Source organism: Palaemon carinicauda, chromosome 35 (assembly GCF_036898095.1).
Source record: "Palaemon carinicauda isolate YSFRI2023 chromosome 35, ASM3689809v2, whole genome shotgun sequence".
Lineage (NCBI taxonomy): Eukaryota > Metazoa > Arthropoda > Malacostraca > Decapoda > Palaemonidae > Palaemon > Palaemon carinicauda.
The window spans coordinates 54,684,410-54,699,904 of NC_090759.1; positions in this window are offsets into that span (position 1 = coordinate 54,684,410).

Below are 15,495 nucleotides of genomic sequence, written 5' to 3' on the forward strand. Positions count from 1 at the left end.
CTTGTACACTGGTTTTCACCCACCCCCCTGGGTGTGAATCATCTACATGATTATCGGGTAAGTTTAATATTGAAAAATGTTATTTTTATTAGTAAAATAAATTTTTGAATATACTTACCCGATAATCATGATTTAATCGACCCTCCCTTCCTCCCCATAGAGAACCAGTGGACCGAGGAATAATTGAGGAGGTGTCAACAAGAAGTACTTGAGTACCTGGCCACAGGTGGCGCTGGTAAGTACACCCCCTTCTAGTATTGTGATAGCTGGCGTATCCCTCCATAGAATTCTGTCGGGCAACGGAGTTGACAGCTACATGATTATCGGGTAAGTATATTCAAAAATTTATTTTACTAATAAAAATAACATTTCTCTTGAAAGGGAGCTAGTTCTTGAATAATTTTTTGGCGAGATAGTCATATTTTTTACTATTAATTTCATGTCTGTATACTATCGGGTCATTCTAGATATACAAATATTTCTCAAAAGGTAAATTCTCTAAAGTCTTAGCAGTGATATAGTAGATAATGTAAGATTTATTTTTAAATATTTAACTTAGCCGGTGAATATATAATAGCTGCTGCTCCAGCGGCTCGACAGAAAAACACACAAAAACTCGCGAGCGATCGCTATGAAGGTTGCGGGTGTGCCCACCAGCGCCAACTATCGGCCAGATACCGCATATGCATGTAAACAAGCCTCAATTCTTCTCTGTCGGCCTTAACGAGAAGACGTATCAATACTCGCTGTATAACCTGGAGTTTTCTCAACATATTTGGTGAAGTACTTCATTTTGGTTTGAGCTTTCGCAGTGCAGGTGTTTTTCCTCAACTTAAACTCTTGAACTCTTTGTTGGACAGATTTAATTGTTGATGACTTGGATTGTTTTTTTGGACTTTCTTTGACTAATTCAAAATGGCTGACGCTTCTCAAGCCCCTAGATTTCGTAAGTGTAATGCTAGGGATTGCAATAGGCGTCTTCCAAAGGCCTCTCTCGACCCACATACTGTGTGTTCTAATTGTCGGGGTAAAACCTGTCAATTAGGAGATCGGTGTGAGGAATGCGTGGGCCTTTCGGAATTCGATTGGCTCGAATACGACAAGTATTCTCGTAAGCTAGAGAGAGATAGGGTAAGGAGGAGTTCCTCTAGATCAGTAGATTTTTCCTCTCCCCATGCCCCTGAACCTAATCCTTCCCCTGTAGTGGTTGTGCCTGAACCCCCTACTGGCACTCAGGAACCATCAATGCGAGACATGTTACGTGCCATTCATGCCTTGGGTGAAAGAGTTGAGTCGTTAGCTACAGATCGTAATCAACTCATGGCTGACGTTAAAGAGCTAAAGTGTCAGAGTGCCACAGCGGAAAATCGTGGGAAAGTGATTAGTGCGCAAAGTGTTTTTCAGTGTTGCGACCGAGGGTTCGTCTGTTCGTGCCTGTCGTTCGCCTGGTCCGAGACCTCTTGCAAGCTCCCAAGCCCAGGGGAGAAGTAATGTCGTACGACTTATGGGTTCGAGAGGCCTTGATCAGCGAACAGACGTTCCCTCTATGGTAACAGGCGTGTCTCATCAAGATCGCCCCTACCATAAGACGAGAGAGACCATTTTCTCCTCGTCATCCGAAGGCTTTTCGCATAAGAAACCGTGGAGCAAGGTTTCTAGGCCCCTTAAGCGAAAGTCGGTCCCTTCAGGACAGGTCCAGCGTCCTGGTTGTAGCCATTGGGACAGCTCTGACCCTTTGCAGTCATCGGAAGACTGCTCGCCGCCTAAGCAGCAACGTTACACAGGCTCAGAGAGTCTTGGTGTAGGCAAGGTTGTGCAGTCTCAGACGTTAACCCCGTCTTTTACCGCACCCATTCCCGTTGATCCTAAATGGGTTGTGCTGCAAGACATGCAGATCAAGCTCGCCTCCCTTATGGAAGACTATTCTGCTGAAAAGGTTCACGATGATCCTCGCCGCTTAACTCATCGAGATCCTGGCCTTCAGCCGCCCAAACGAGCCTTTGCTCGTCCTGTTGACGTTGGCGTAGCTAAGTCACGTCAGTCACGCTTTGTAGAGCCTCACTCGATGCAGTCACGTGTTGACTTTCAGCCGCATATGGACGTTCAGCCACTTCCTAATGCTCTTGTTGACGTTCAGGACGTTCGCCAACCAGCGGAGTTGACTTGTTTTGACGCTGAGCGTCAACCACCGCAGTCTAGAGTTGTTTTGACTGCTCAGTCTAGGCAGTCAAAACAGTCTCGAGTTGACGTCGAGCGTCCTCCCGCTCCTGTTGTTGTTGACAGTCAGGCTGTTAAGCAGTTACATGACGTAGCATCCTGGACTGCTACTAATGCACCAGTGCGTGTGGACTCTGCGTGTCAAGCATTGCCAACCCCTTTGCTTGTTACTCAGCAGTTGTAGGATGAGGATCCTTTTGATGAGGACGTTGCTGACCCTCATCATGATGATCATCCTTCGGATGTAGATGAACCTAGAACGGTTCCTCCTTCAATGGACTTTAAGAAAGTCATGTTAATTTTCAAGGAGCTTTTTCCCGATCACTTTGTCACTGTTGCTCCTCGTTCGCCACCGTCTGAGTTTGCTCTAGGCTTACCTGCTAACATGCCAGCCTTTACTAAGCTAGTGCTCTCTCGCTCTTCCAAGAGAGCTTTACGACTTTTAGGCGACTGGTTGGATACCAGGAGGAGTTTGGGGAAGACGGCCTTTGCCTTCCCTCCGTCAAAGCTCTCGTCTAGATCGAGCGTCTGGTATGCCACGGGAGAAGTTCTCGGCTTGGGAGTCCCTGCCTCTGCCCAGGGTGACTTCTCAAGCCTCGTAGACTCTCCCCGCCGCCTAGCCATGAGACGCTCGAAGATTAGTTGGTCCTCCTCGGACCTTGACCATCTGCTGAAAGGCGTATACAGGGCCTTTGAAGTTTTCAACTTCCTTGACTGGTCATTGGGAGCTTTAAGTAGGAAAATCTCATCGGCTGATAGAGATGTTTCCTTACTGATAATGTTATGTATGGATAAAGCCATCCGCGATGGTTCCAATGAGCTCGCCTCCTCTTTTACGTCGGGAGTCTTAAAGAAGCGAGAGTCCCTTTGCTCTTTTCTTTCGGCAGGAGTTACTCCCTGTCAGAGATCAGAACTGCTCTTTGCTCCCTTATCAAAGTTTTTGCTTCCGCAACAATTGGTTAAGGACATAGCTTCTTCACTTGTGCAGAAGGACACCCATGACTTGATGGCGTCCTCTGCTCGCAAGGGGACTCCTTCTACATCCTTTGCTGTTAGACCCAGGATCGACACTCCGGCATCCAGATTTATCCCGCCCTTTCGTGGCAGAGCTTCCAGCAGGGGAAGTACTCGTGCCGAGGGAAAGAGAGGAAAGAAGAGAGGAGCCAAGTCCTCACGTGGCAGAGTCTGACTGCCCACATCCTCAGACAGCTGTAGGAGCCAGATTGAAGAGCTTCTGGCAGGCCTGGGAGAAGAGGGGCGCAGACCAACAGTCTGTTCGGTTGCTCAGAGAGGGGTACAAAATTCCGTTTGTACGCAAACCTCCTCTAGCGACAACCCCCATCGACCTCTCTCCCAGGTACCGAGAGGAGTCAAAGAGACAAGCCCTAAACCTATAAGTGTCTCTGTTACTAGAGAAGGGAGCGGTGGTGAAAGTCTCGGACCTTCAATCACCGGGGTTTTACAACCGTCTCTTCCTAGTCCCAAAGAAGACAGGAGGTTGGAGACCGGTGCTAGACGTCAGTGCGCTCAACGTCTTTGTTACGAAAACAAAGTTCACTATGGAGACCACGAAGTCAGTCTTAGCAGCGGTCAGAAAGGGAGACTGGATGGTCTCTCTCGACCTACGAGATGCGTACTTCCACATCCCTTTACACCCAGATTCCCAACCGTTTCTGAGGTTTGTTTTCAAGAATGTGGTATACCAGTTTCGGGCCCTGTGCTTTGGCCTAAGTCCTGCTCCTCTCGTGTTTACGAGGCTTATGAGGAATGTAGCAAAATTCCTCCATTTATCGGGAATCCGAGCCTCCCTGTACTTGGACGACTGGCTTCTCAGAGCTTCGTCCAGTCATCGCTGTCTGCAGGATCTTCATTGGACATTGGATCTGACCAAGGAATTGGGACTTTTGGTCAACCTAGAAAAGTCCCAGCTGATTCCATCCCAAACTATACTGTATTTAGGGATGGAGATTCGCAGTCCAGTTTTTCGGGCTTTTCCGTCTGCCACCCGAATAGATCAAGCCCTGCTCAATGTCCAACTAATGTTGAAGAGAGAACGGTGCTCAGTCAGGAATTGGATGAGTCTAGTAGGAACTCTTTATCATCCCTGGAGCAGTTTGTCTCGCTAGGAAGACTACACCTTCGACCTCTCCAGTTCCATCTAGCCTTTCACTGGAACAAGGACAAGACGTTAGAGACGGTCTCAATCCCGGTCTCCGAACCAGTAAAGGCATGCCTGAAATGGTGGAACGACAATATCAGTCTGAGAGAGGGACTTTCCCTAGCAGTTCAGAACCCAAACCACGTACTATTCTCAGACGCGTCGGATTTGGGTTGGTGTGCGACCCTGGACGGTCGGGAATGCTCAGGTCTGTGGACCTCAAGTCAGAGGAGCATGCACATCAACGGCAAGGAGCTTTTGGCAGTCCACTTGGCCTTGATGAAAATCGAAAGTCTCCTTCGAAACAAAGTGGTAGAGATCAACTCCGACAATACCACAGCCTTGGCGTACATCTCCAAGCAAGGAGGCACCCACTCCCTCACGCTGTACGAGATCGCAAGGGACCTGCTCATTTGGTCAAGAGATCGAGGCATCTCCCTGTTAACGAGGTTTATCCAGGGGGACTTGAACGTCTTAGCAGACTGTCTCAGTCGGAGGGGTCAGGTAATTCCTACGGAATGGACCCTCCACAAGGACGTGTGCAAGAGTCTTTGGGCGACTTGGGGTCAACCCACCATAGACCTCTTTGCCACCTCGATGACCAAGAGACTTCCAATCTATTGCTCTCCAGTCCCAGACCCAGCAGCAATACACATAGACGCATTTCTCCTAGATTGGTCTCATCTGGACTTATATGCATTCCCACCATTCAAGATTGTCAACAAGGTACTGCAGAAGTTCGCCTCTCACGAAGGGACAAGGTTGACGTTGGTTGCTCCCCTCTGGCCCGCGAGAGAGTGGTTCACCGAGGTACTTCGATGGCTGGTAGACTTTCCAAGAAGTCTTCCTCTAAGGGTAGATCTATTACGTCAGCCCCACGTTAAGAATGTCCATCAAAGCCTCCCCGCTCTTCGTCTGACTGCCTTCATACTATCGAAAGACTCTCAAGAGCTCGAGGCTTTTTGAAGGAGGCAGCCAGTGCGATTGCAAGAGCAAGGAGAGCTTCTACCATTAGAGTATACCAGTCGAAGTGGGAAGTCTTTCGAGACTGGTGCAAGTCAGCATCTGTGTCCTCGTCCAGTACCTCTGTAGCCCAAATCGCAGATTTTCTTTTACATCTTAGAAAGGTTCGCTCCCTCTCAGCTCCCACGATTAAGGGCTACAGGAGCATGTTGGCTTCGGTCTTTTGGCATAGAGGCTTAGATCTTTCCAACAATAAAGATCTCCAAGATCTCCTTAAGTCTTTCGAGAACTCTAAGGAACGTCGTTTGGCAACTCCTGGATGGAACTTAGACGTGGTTCTAAGGTTCCTCATGTCAGACAGGTTTGAGCCATTACATTCAGCCTCCCTGAAGGATCTCACCCTCAAGACACTTGTCCTAGTGTGCTTGGCTTCGGCTAAAAAGGTCAGTGAACTTCATGCCTTCAGTAAGAACATCGGCTTTTCTACAGAAAAAGCCACTTGTTCACTTCAACTTGGTTTCCTGGCCAAAAATGAACTGCCTTCTCGTCCTTGGCCTAAATCTTTTGATATTCCTTGCTTATCAGAGATCGTAGGCAACGAACTGGAAAGAGTATTATGTCCTGTTAGAGCTCTTAAGTTCTATTTAGCTCGTACTAAGTCATTACGAGGTAAATCTGAGGCATTATGGTGCTCAGTTAAGAAACCATCATTGCCTATGTCAAAGAATGCTTTGTCATATTTTATCAGATTTTTAATACGAGAAGCTCATTCTCACTTGAATGAGAAAGACCGATGTTTGCTTAAGGTTAAGACGCACGAAGTTAGAGCTATAGCAACCTCCGTGGCCTTCAAGCAAAATAGATTTCTGCAAAGTATTATGGACGCGACTTTTTGGAGAAGCAAGTCAGTGTTCTCGTCATTTTACTTAAAAGATGTCCAGACTCTTTACGAGGACTGCTACACACTGGGTCCATTCGTTGCAGCGAGTGCAGTAGTGGGTGAGGGTTCTACCACTACACTTCCCTAATTCCAATATCCTTTTTAATCTGTCTCTTGAAATGTTTTTAATATTGTTTTTTGGGTTGTACGGAAGGCTAAGAAGCCTTTCGCATCCTGGTTGATTTGGCGGGTGGTCAAAGTCATTTCTTGAGAGCGCCCAGATTAGGGGTTTGATGAGGTCCTGTTTGTATGGGTTGCAGCCCTTGATACTTCAGCTCCTGGGAGTCTTTCAGCATCCTAAGAGGATCGCTGGGCTTCGTGAGGAAGACAGACTTACAAGGCAGAGTAATCGTCTAAGTCAACTTCCTTACCAGGTACCTATATATTTGGGTTTTGTTATATTATAACTGTCAAAAACTCTAAGCATATACGCTGTAAACTTAATTAACTCTGGTCTCTACCCACCACCTTGGGTGTGAATCAGCTATTATATATTCACCGGCTAAGTTAAATATTTAAAAATGATATTTTAATTTTAAAATAAATTTTTGAATATACTTACCCGGTGAATATATAAATTAAAGGCCCTCCCTTCCTCCCCAATAGAGACGCAGCGGGACGAGAAGAATTGAGGCTTGTTTACATGCATATGCGGTATCTGGCCGATATTTGGCGCTGGTGGGCACACCCGCAACCTTCCTAGCGATCGCTCGCGAGTTTTTGTGTGTTTTTCTGTCGAGCCGCTGGAGCAGCAGCTATTATATATTCACCGGGTAAGTATATTCAAAAATTTATTTTAAAATTAAAATATTATATTACATACTTTTCATAGGTCATAGATTTTAAACACTACCGTATGGCTATAGAATGCATTATTTCTTACTCATGTTATGATACTAGTTGATTAATGAATAATTGTAATATTGGCAAGAAAATTATAAAATTTTAACAAAAAAGAATAATATTGACTATTTGTAAGTCTGGTATTTCGATTCCCATACTCCCAAAAGTCATTCATAAACTTATTTAACCTGGGACCCTTTGATGTTTGAGGTGAGTCTAGCTGCTTGGTTATTATAACAAGGCATATTTGATTGATATTAAAATTTTCCTTCCAGCACTGAAGTATAACTATTTCTGTCATTAGACCTAGACTTCCAAGTTCAATGGAAAATAACACGCCAATCAATTCCCCAAAGTATTTTTAAATGACTTCTTACATGAATGTTATTTTATCCAACACCAACTGATAAGTTGTAATATAGTAAAAAGGTTTAAACAGAAAGGATTGAATTTGGAAGTCTTGAAGTTTTGCATTGTTCTAAATGTTACTCCTATTACTTGAAATGTTCCTTATAATTTCTAGACAATTTTGTGCATACTAATTGTTACCCTAATTTCAATTTGTTAAAGTTAGTTTCCACCTAAGAACGCAATTTTAGCAAACTCGGAAATCAAATCTATTTTGTTTATTTGAAATCTAAATTATCATTTAGATCACATGTTAAAACATTTTTATAAACTGAATGTATTAAACAAATGTGTGCTTGTTTCTCTTGATTTTCAAGAAAGAATAGCTATGTAAAACAAATAGATATTATGCTATAATCTTCTCTAATAGCAGCTTTTATATGATTTTATTATACATTTCAGTTCGCCTATCAGAGTGTAGCTTTTGTCCAAAATTGTAAGAGGAGTAATTCATAAATTATTTTTTCAGGATACTGTTGGTCGCTTGCATGAGGTTAACAAATGTCTGACGGCAGATATAATGGTGATGTCCATTAATCATAAGAAAATGTATGTTGTACTGTACAAGTGGAATTTATGATCTGTAACTTCAATAAGAAAACATACAAGCTATGGTTTTAGGTGTTGGGAGAATTAATCATTTTCAAAATTCTTGTGTAAATCTGTTTACAGTGAGGCTCAAAGTACTTTTGATATTACCTAGTTAATTTCTTGAAGTTAGCTGTTGAAGTTCAACTGCAAAACAAATTTTTCTGTAAATTCTAAAATCTGTTGTTGCCTATGCCATATAGTTTTCTTTTTACATTATACTGAATAAGTCTTAACTATCATAAATGCGACTGTCTGTCAGTTTTTATTTGAAAATTTCAACAAAGAACAAAGCGTAAAATTATGTTATACTTTATATACAACTTAAAATATCACTGTCATCACTTCAACAACACTAATCACCATCTCAGTATTTTGCTATATGGGTCATACTATATTTATGAGAAGCCTCAATATTAAATCTCAATTGTAGCCTACTAATATGTTGTCATCAATTGAAAATTTTACTTAATATTTTTTTGGGTATTTATACAAGGTATAAGAATGTTGGTAATATCTTGTTTTATCTGGACTATAGAAAAAGGTGATATGATTTTCAGTTGTGTGCCGCTTAATTCTGATTTGATATGACCACTATGCTTGTTGTTTGCCATTCTTGTAAGCACATTTGGGATAATAATTATATGCGTCCTGAATTTCTACTTCCGGATAATTGCTAGCTATAATTTCTATATAGCATTTTAAATGACACAAACACTTGATCATAGTACTGTTATAAAACAGAAAACAGATAAGTTTTTTTACAAACAAGCATTGTGGTATCCAAGTCATTTATATTCTTTTTACAAAAATGACGTATAAAGTCTTCAATCCGATTTTATGGTATAACAGATTTTGAGTGAAGCGAAAAATCTATTTTTGGGTGAGGTAGCCATGTCGTCCCGATGGAAGTTCCTTCAAAGGTAGCTTCCTAGGTATATTTGACTACAGTGATATATCCCAGAGAATTTACCAAAGGTATCCAGAATTCTAACTCCTGGAGCGAATATCCCTTAAAATTTTACGAAGGCATATCGCGTAATATCAGAGGACGTATTCTTGACACGTCTCATGGCTATCCACGCCCCCAATAGAGCTTTCACTTCGAGGGGAAAGAGAGGCAAGAATAAGGAGAGTCGTTAAAGAGACGAACGCTCTCGACGCTCCCTACTGCTCTGCAAATAGTGCGCCAATCCGCCACCAAGTCATTCTTTGTAGCTTTGTAGGTGTTGCAGATACAGTACCATAGGGAGGGATTCATTATCCTTTTGTCCCAAAAGAGGGTGGGTCCATCAGGACGACATGGCTACCTCACCCAAAAATAGATTTTTCGCTTCACTCAAAATTCGTTTTTTGGGCTCAAGCCATGTCGTCGTGATGGAAGTTTACCAGAGCATTAATGTATCTGTGGATTTTCAATAGTAGTGCCATTCATCTCGAGCTAAATCTTTCCTTTTGGTCTTTAGACCTAGAGACACTTGATGTTACCTGAGGATTGTGAGTTCAAGGAACAATCTAGCAAACAGTTCGTATATTAGTGTCATCATATACGTAAAGCATAGTCTGTATTAGGATGGTATTGGTCTGGACAGGTTACTGTACCTCCCAGGTCTGTCGATAAAGAGACGGACAGGTTTATATACGTGTAGGAAACCTTAAACAGTAAAATGAACAGTCTAGTACAATAAGATCTTACCTGTTTGCTTGGAACAATATGAATCTTAGTTCCGATATTTATTTGAATATCAAAAGAGTCAAGGATGCTCTGACTTATACATACACTGGAATATTTGGGGCGAAAGAGACGCAAAGATTCATTCTATTGTTTATTACAAAAATCGAAATCATGGTTGTATTCAATAACAATGTATGCTGAATAATTCTGCATAAAAGCATAAACAGTAATAACAGAAATAAATAGGGTTTACCTGAAAAGGAAACATTAGCCACTCTAAGGGAAATATAAAAATTTCACTATACATTCTGTTGTTACTAGGAACACTGTGCATATAAGAATGCCTGACACTTGTGTCAGTCTATTATGCTTAATGTCACCTGTCTAGGGAGAACAGTCTACAGTATAGGGTCATCACTTAAACACAAAACTCAACATGATATGCCTTATGAGTATCATGTACACCCTTCGCTATAAGTCCCAAATAGTGCACTGTTCTTCGCAGTAATCAAGCAGCAGGTTTTATTACACTGCCCGCTGCCACCACATGAAATTTAATTTCTTGTAATTGCTTCGTGTAGTGCTTGAAGAAGACCCTTGAGGACTTCCATCCAGTATAAGCACGAAGGCTTTCAAACGACATCGTTTGGAAGAAATTCAGAGACGAGGCAACTTTTCTCGGATCATGACCTGCGGGTGTACTGTCTGGATCCGCTCTGCGAATAAAGTAGGTGATTTTCGCCCTTATCTGTTTCAAGGATAACGTTGAACCGGAAGTCTCTCCCCTGAAAAGCTGACCTCCCTTAAAGTCTGAAGTTCTACGAAGATAGACCTGTAGGCATTCCACTGGGCAGAGGGATGCTTCTTCCTTCAGAGGGCAGATTCTCCAGGGACCCCATCTCTTAGTGGGCAGCTCGTTCTTGGCGAGAAACGTCGGGTCCGGAAAGAGGTTCAGTTCTCCATTGTCTGTGAACTGAATGCGGCCATCATCCCTCGAGAGGGCCACTATTTCGCTAACTCTGGCTCTCGAGGCTAGTGCAAATAAGAATATCACCTTCTGAGTCAAGTCTTTCAGCGAGCAATCCTCATTGTTCGGGGTTGATGCTAAATGAAGAACTTTGTCCAAAGACCATGAAATGGGCTTAGGAGGAGCTGCGGGCCGAAGTTTAGCGCAGGCTTTAGGGATCTTGTTGAAGATTTCGTTGGAAAAGTCTACCTGGAAGGCGTAAAGCATTGGTCTGGCCAGGGCAGATTTACATGTAGTAATCGTATTGGCTGCTAAACCTTGTTCATGAAGATCGATGAAGAAGGACAAACAGAAATCCGTAGAGATCTCCTTAGGTTTCTTCGCCTTGACAAAGGCCACCCACTTCTTCCAGGAAGACTCATATTGTCTTCTTGTTGACTTTGACTTGTACTCTTCTAGGAAGTTAATACTGTCCCTAGAAATCCCGAACCGTTTCTTGACCGCTAAGGCGAGAAAATCATGAGATGAAGGTTCTGGGTTTTCACTGATGAAGCTGAGACAGTCAATTTCTGCACTTGCTGAGTTAGAACTGGGTCCGGCAACGGGATCAGTTTCAGGCGTAGTTCCGTTACCAGGGGGAACCAAACGCTGTTGGGTCACTTGTGGGCCACTATTGCTGCTGTCCCCCGAAAGGATCTCAGTTTGTCGAGGACTTTCAGCAGAAGGTTGGTTGGAGGGAATAGGTAGATCTTGGACCATCTGTTCCAATCTATGGACATCGCGTTCATTGCTTCCGCTAGAGGATCCTCGTACGGGGCTACATACCGGGGTAGCTTCTTCTTGTCGCTCGTTGCGAAGAGGTCTATCTGCAGTCCTGGGACTTTGCGTAAGATGAAGGAGAACGATCTTGCGTCTAGGGACCATTCTGACTAGATCGGTTTTGTCCTGGATAGAGCGTCTGCTGTCACATTGCGGAACCCTTGAAGGTGGACTGCTGACAAGTGCCATCTCTTCTTCTCCGTTAGGCGGAGGATGGCTAGTATCACTTGGTTTATATGAGGCGATCTCGAGCCCTGTCGGTTTAGGCATCTCATTATGACTTCGCTGTCTAGAACCAGACGGATGTGGATTGAGGAGCGGAGTTTCAGTTTCTTTAGGGAAAGAAAAACTGCCATGGCTTCCAGGAAATTGATGTGGAAGGTTTTGAAGAGGGGAGACCCGGTTCCTTGGACTTTCCGATGATGAGAGTGACCTCCCCACCCCTCTTTCGAGGCATCCGTGTGAACGGTGACTGACGGTGGAGGTGGTTGTAAGGGAACCTTGTTCTTTAGGTTTTTGGCCTCCGACCATGGCTTGAGTAGGGATCGCAGACGATTTGGTATCGGTCTTTGTAGATCTCTTCGAGCGTTTGATGCGTATTTTCTACAGACTCTTGATGCATCTTTTAATTGTGCTCTCAATACTGGATCTGTCACTGAGGCGAACTGGAGAGACCCCAATACTCTCTCCTGTTGCCTTCTTGATATCCTTGTGGACTGAAGAAGGCTTTTGACAGATCCTGCTATCTCTTTCCTTTTCTTTGATGGAATGAAAAGACGGTGCGACTGCAAGTTCCAGTGGACGCCCAGCCACTGAAACTTTTGAGCTGGAGACAGTCGAGATTTTTCCAAGTTGATCTTGAATCCCAAGTGTTCCAGGAACTGGATCACTTCCTTGGAGGCTTGCCTGCACTCTTCTTCGCATGCTGCCCACACCAGCCAGTCGTCCAGGTAGGCTACCACCTGGATTCCTTTTAGGCGTAGTTGATGAATGACTGCATTCGCAAGCTTGGTGAATACCCTTGGAGCTATGTTCAGTCCGAAGGACATGACTCTGAAAATATACTGTCTTCTTTGTAGTTTGAATCCCAGGTAGAGGGAAACTTGACGACTGATCGGAACTTGCCAGTACGCATCCGTCATGTCTATGGAGACTGTGTATGCCCTTTTGGGCAACAGGGTCCTGATGTGTTAAAGCGTCAGCATTTTGAACTTGTAGTTCACTATGAACTTGTTGAGTGGTGACAAGTCCAGAATTACTTTGAGCTTTTCCGAGACCTTCTTCGGAACACAAAATAGCCTTCCTTGGAATCTGACAGACTTCGCCTTCCTTATAACTCTTTTGCTCAAGAGTTCCTGAACATATTCTTCCAATATGGGGGTTGAGTGTTGGAAGAATTGAGGGAAGGTTGGTAGAGTTGAGCTCCAACTCCACCCTAGTCCGTTCTTGATTAGGCTGTGGGCCCAGGGATCGAAGGTCCAACGATCCCGGAAGAAGAAGTGTCTCCCTCCTACCGGTAGCATCTCACTTTGAGTGCTGGGTGGAGGATGTACCTCCTTGGCCACGTCCACCCTTGTTGCCCCTACCTCTGAAGGGGCGTATGGAGGAACCTCGAAAGGAACCTCGAGACTTCGGCCGAAAGGTCGTAGACTGCCTTTCAAATACTGGGGTGAACACTGGTGACTGAGTCGCCAGTGTTTGGGGCACCAGTTGGAAGGTGGTGGGTGGTTGTGCCACCGTCTGGGACACCGTGGCAACGGGAAGCTGTTGCTGAGGCCGAGAGGGCACTTTAGGTCGTTTTGGTCTATTCTTCGGCTGGGGACCCTCTTCAGCTGAAGATTTTCTTTTAGAGGACAAGCCCCATTTAGAGAGAAGGTTTCTATTCTCTGTGGCGGCTTTGTCCACGACCTCTTTGACCACTTCACTTGGGAAGAGGTCTTTTCCCCAGATGTTAGAAGCTATCAGCTTCCTTGGTTCGTGTCTCACCGCAGCCGAGGCGAACACGAACTCTCTGCAAGCCCTTCGGGCTTTAATAAAGTTGTACAGGGCTTCTGTTACTGTCGCCAAGTGGGATTTGGCGAAGACCATGTACATGTCTGGGGTATCTGGGATGCTTGCCATTGTCTCCAGGCCAGTCTGCAGAGACAAGGAAGCAGCAAGACGTTCTTTTGTCTCCTGTTCCCTACGCAGGAGAAAGTCCGACAGCTTGGGGAGGTCTTCGCCGAACTGGCGTCCGGCAATATCTGCCTCCAGCTTCCCAACTGTGAAGGTGTTGTGCACATCCTTCCAGTCCGCATCGTCTGATGGGAAGGCAAGGGAGAAGGGTCTACACTCCTCCAGTGTAGGGCACGGTTTCCCTGCCTCAACTGCCTTTAAGGCTGCCTTAAGCCCTTTGTCCAAAAAGGGAAAGGCACGTTTAGGGTCAGCAATGAAGGACGGGTGCTTCTTGCTGAGTGCCGGCACCTTAGAGCTAGTAAAGGCCCTCTCCTTTAAGGTGGTGGTATATAAGGCCTGAGCCTTAGAGAGTTCAAGGACAATAGTTTCCTTCGGCTCTGTTTCCTCTTTGGATGCAGGTTCCGTCTTAAGACGGACATAGCAATCTGGGTAGGCCCCTTTGCTGGGCCAGAACTCAATTTCCTCCACTGGGACAGTGCCCAGTTTTTCTGAGGAAGATCTTCCCCCCCGACATGGGCATGTGCTCTGTGTACCTCCAGGGGTTGACGTCAGAGAAGGCGGGGAGATCCTTAACGTTTAGCTTCTTTGGGGCCAAACGTGTTGCAACTAGCTGATGCATTTCAGTCCGAAGAGAGGCCTCCTTCTCGGACGATTTCTTTTGAATGTCCTGCACAATGGACAGCAACGAGTGCAATGTACTCGTGATAGAATCTAGTTGGGGTGCAGGGGAAGAGGTCGAAGGCACCGGCTCATTCACTGTGGCCGATGATACCGAAATCGTTTCGGCTTTCTCGGTTTCTGTCTCAGGTGGAACGTCATCCGCCTGATCCAATTCCTCCACTAGGGGATTGTTCTCAGTCTCCTCTGAGACAACTGACATGTTGTCCTCTAATTGGATGCTCTCTAAGGCATCCGAAACCTCAGATTCAACCGGAATCTGAACCAGGGGAATCTCAGGCTGAGCCTGGGGAATAACCGCATCCGAAGATGCCCTAGGGAAAAGACAAGCCCTCATCTTTTCGTTAGGAAGGTATGGGCCAGAAGTGTTCTTCTGGAAGCCTCTAACCCATTTCCGCAGCATTTCCCTTGCTGCGTCCCTTGACTCAGTGGACTTTTGATCATCAAAAGCCTCCCTTACCAGTTTTTCACAAACGGTACATACCTGCGGGTCCCAGTACTGTACTTGAGAGCCCCCTTGGTGACTGCTCAGCGAGCATGGGCCCTGCACATGTCGTGGCCGTAGAAGTTCTTACTACGGACCCTGCAAAAACTATTCCCGCACTCGGGATTCTCCTCCTGTAAAGAAAGAAAAGCATATAAGTATTCGGTGAAATTCTCAGTTTTAAATATTTAACTTAGCCGGTGAATATATAATAGCTGAGCCTCCGGCGGCTCGACAGAAAAAACACACAAAAACTCGCGAGCGATCGCTATGAAGGTTGCGGGTGTGCCCACTAGCGCCAACTATCGGCCAGATACCGCATATACATGTAAACAGACCCAATTTTTCTCTGTCGGCCTTAACGACAAGACGTATCAATACTCGCTGTATAACCTGGAGTTTTCTCAACATATTTGGTGAAGTACTTCCTTTTGGTTTGAGCTTTCGCAGTGCAGGTGTTTTATCTTCAACTTAAATCTTGAACTCGTTTTTGGATAGATTTAATTTTTGATGACTTTGGATTGTTTTTTGGACTTTCTTTGACTTTTAAATGGCCGACCCTTCCCTTAGTACGGAAGTG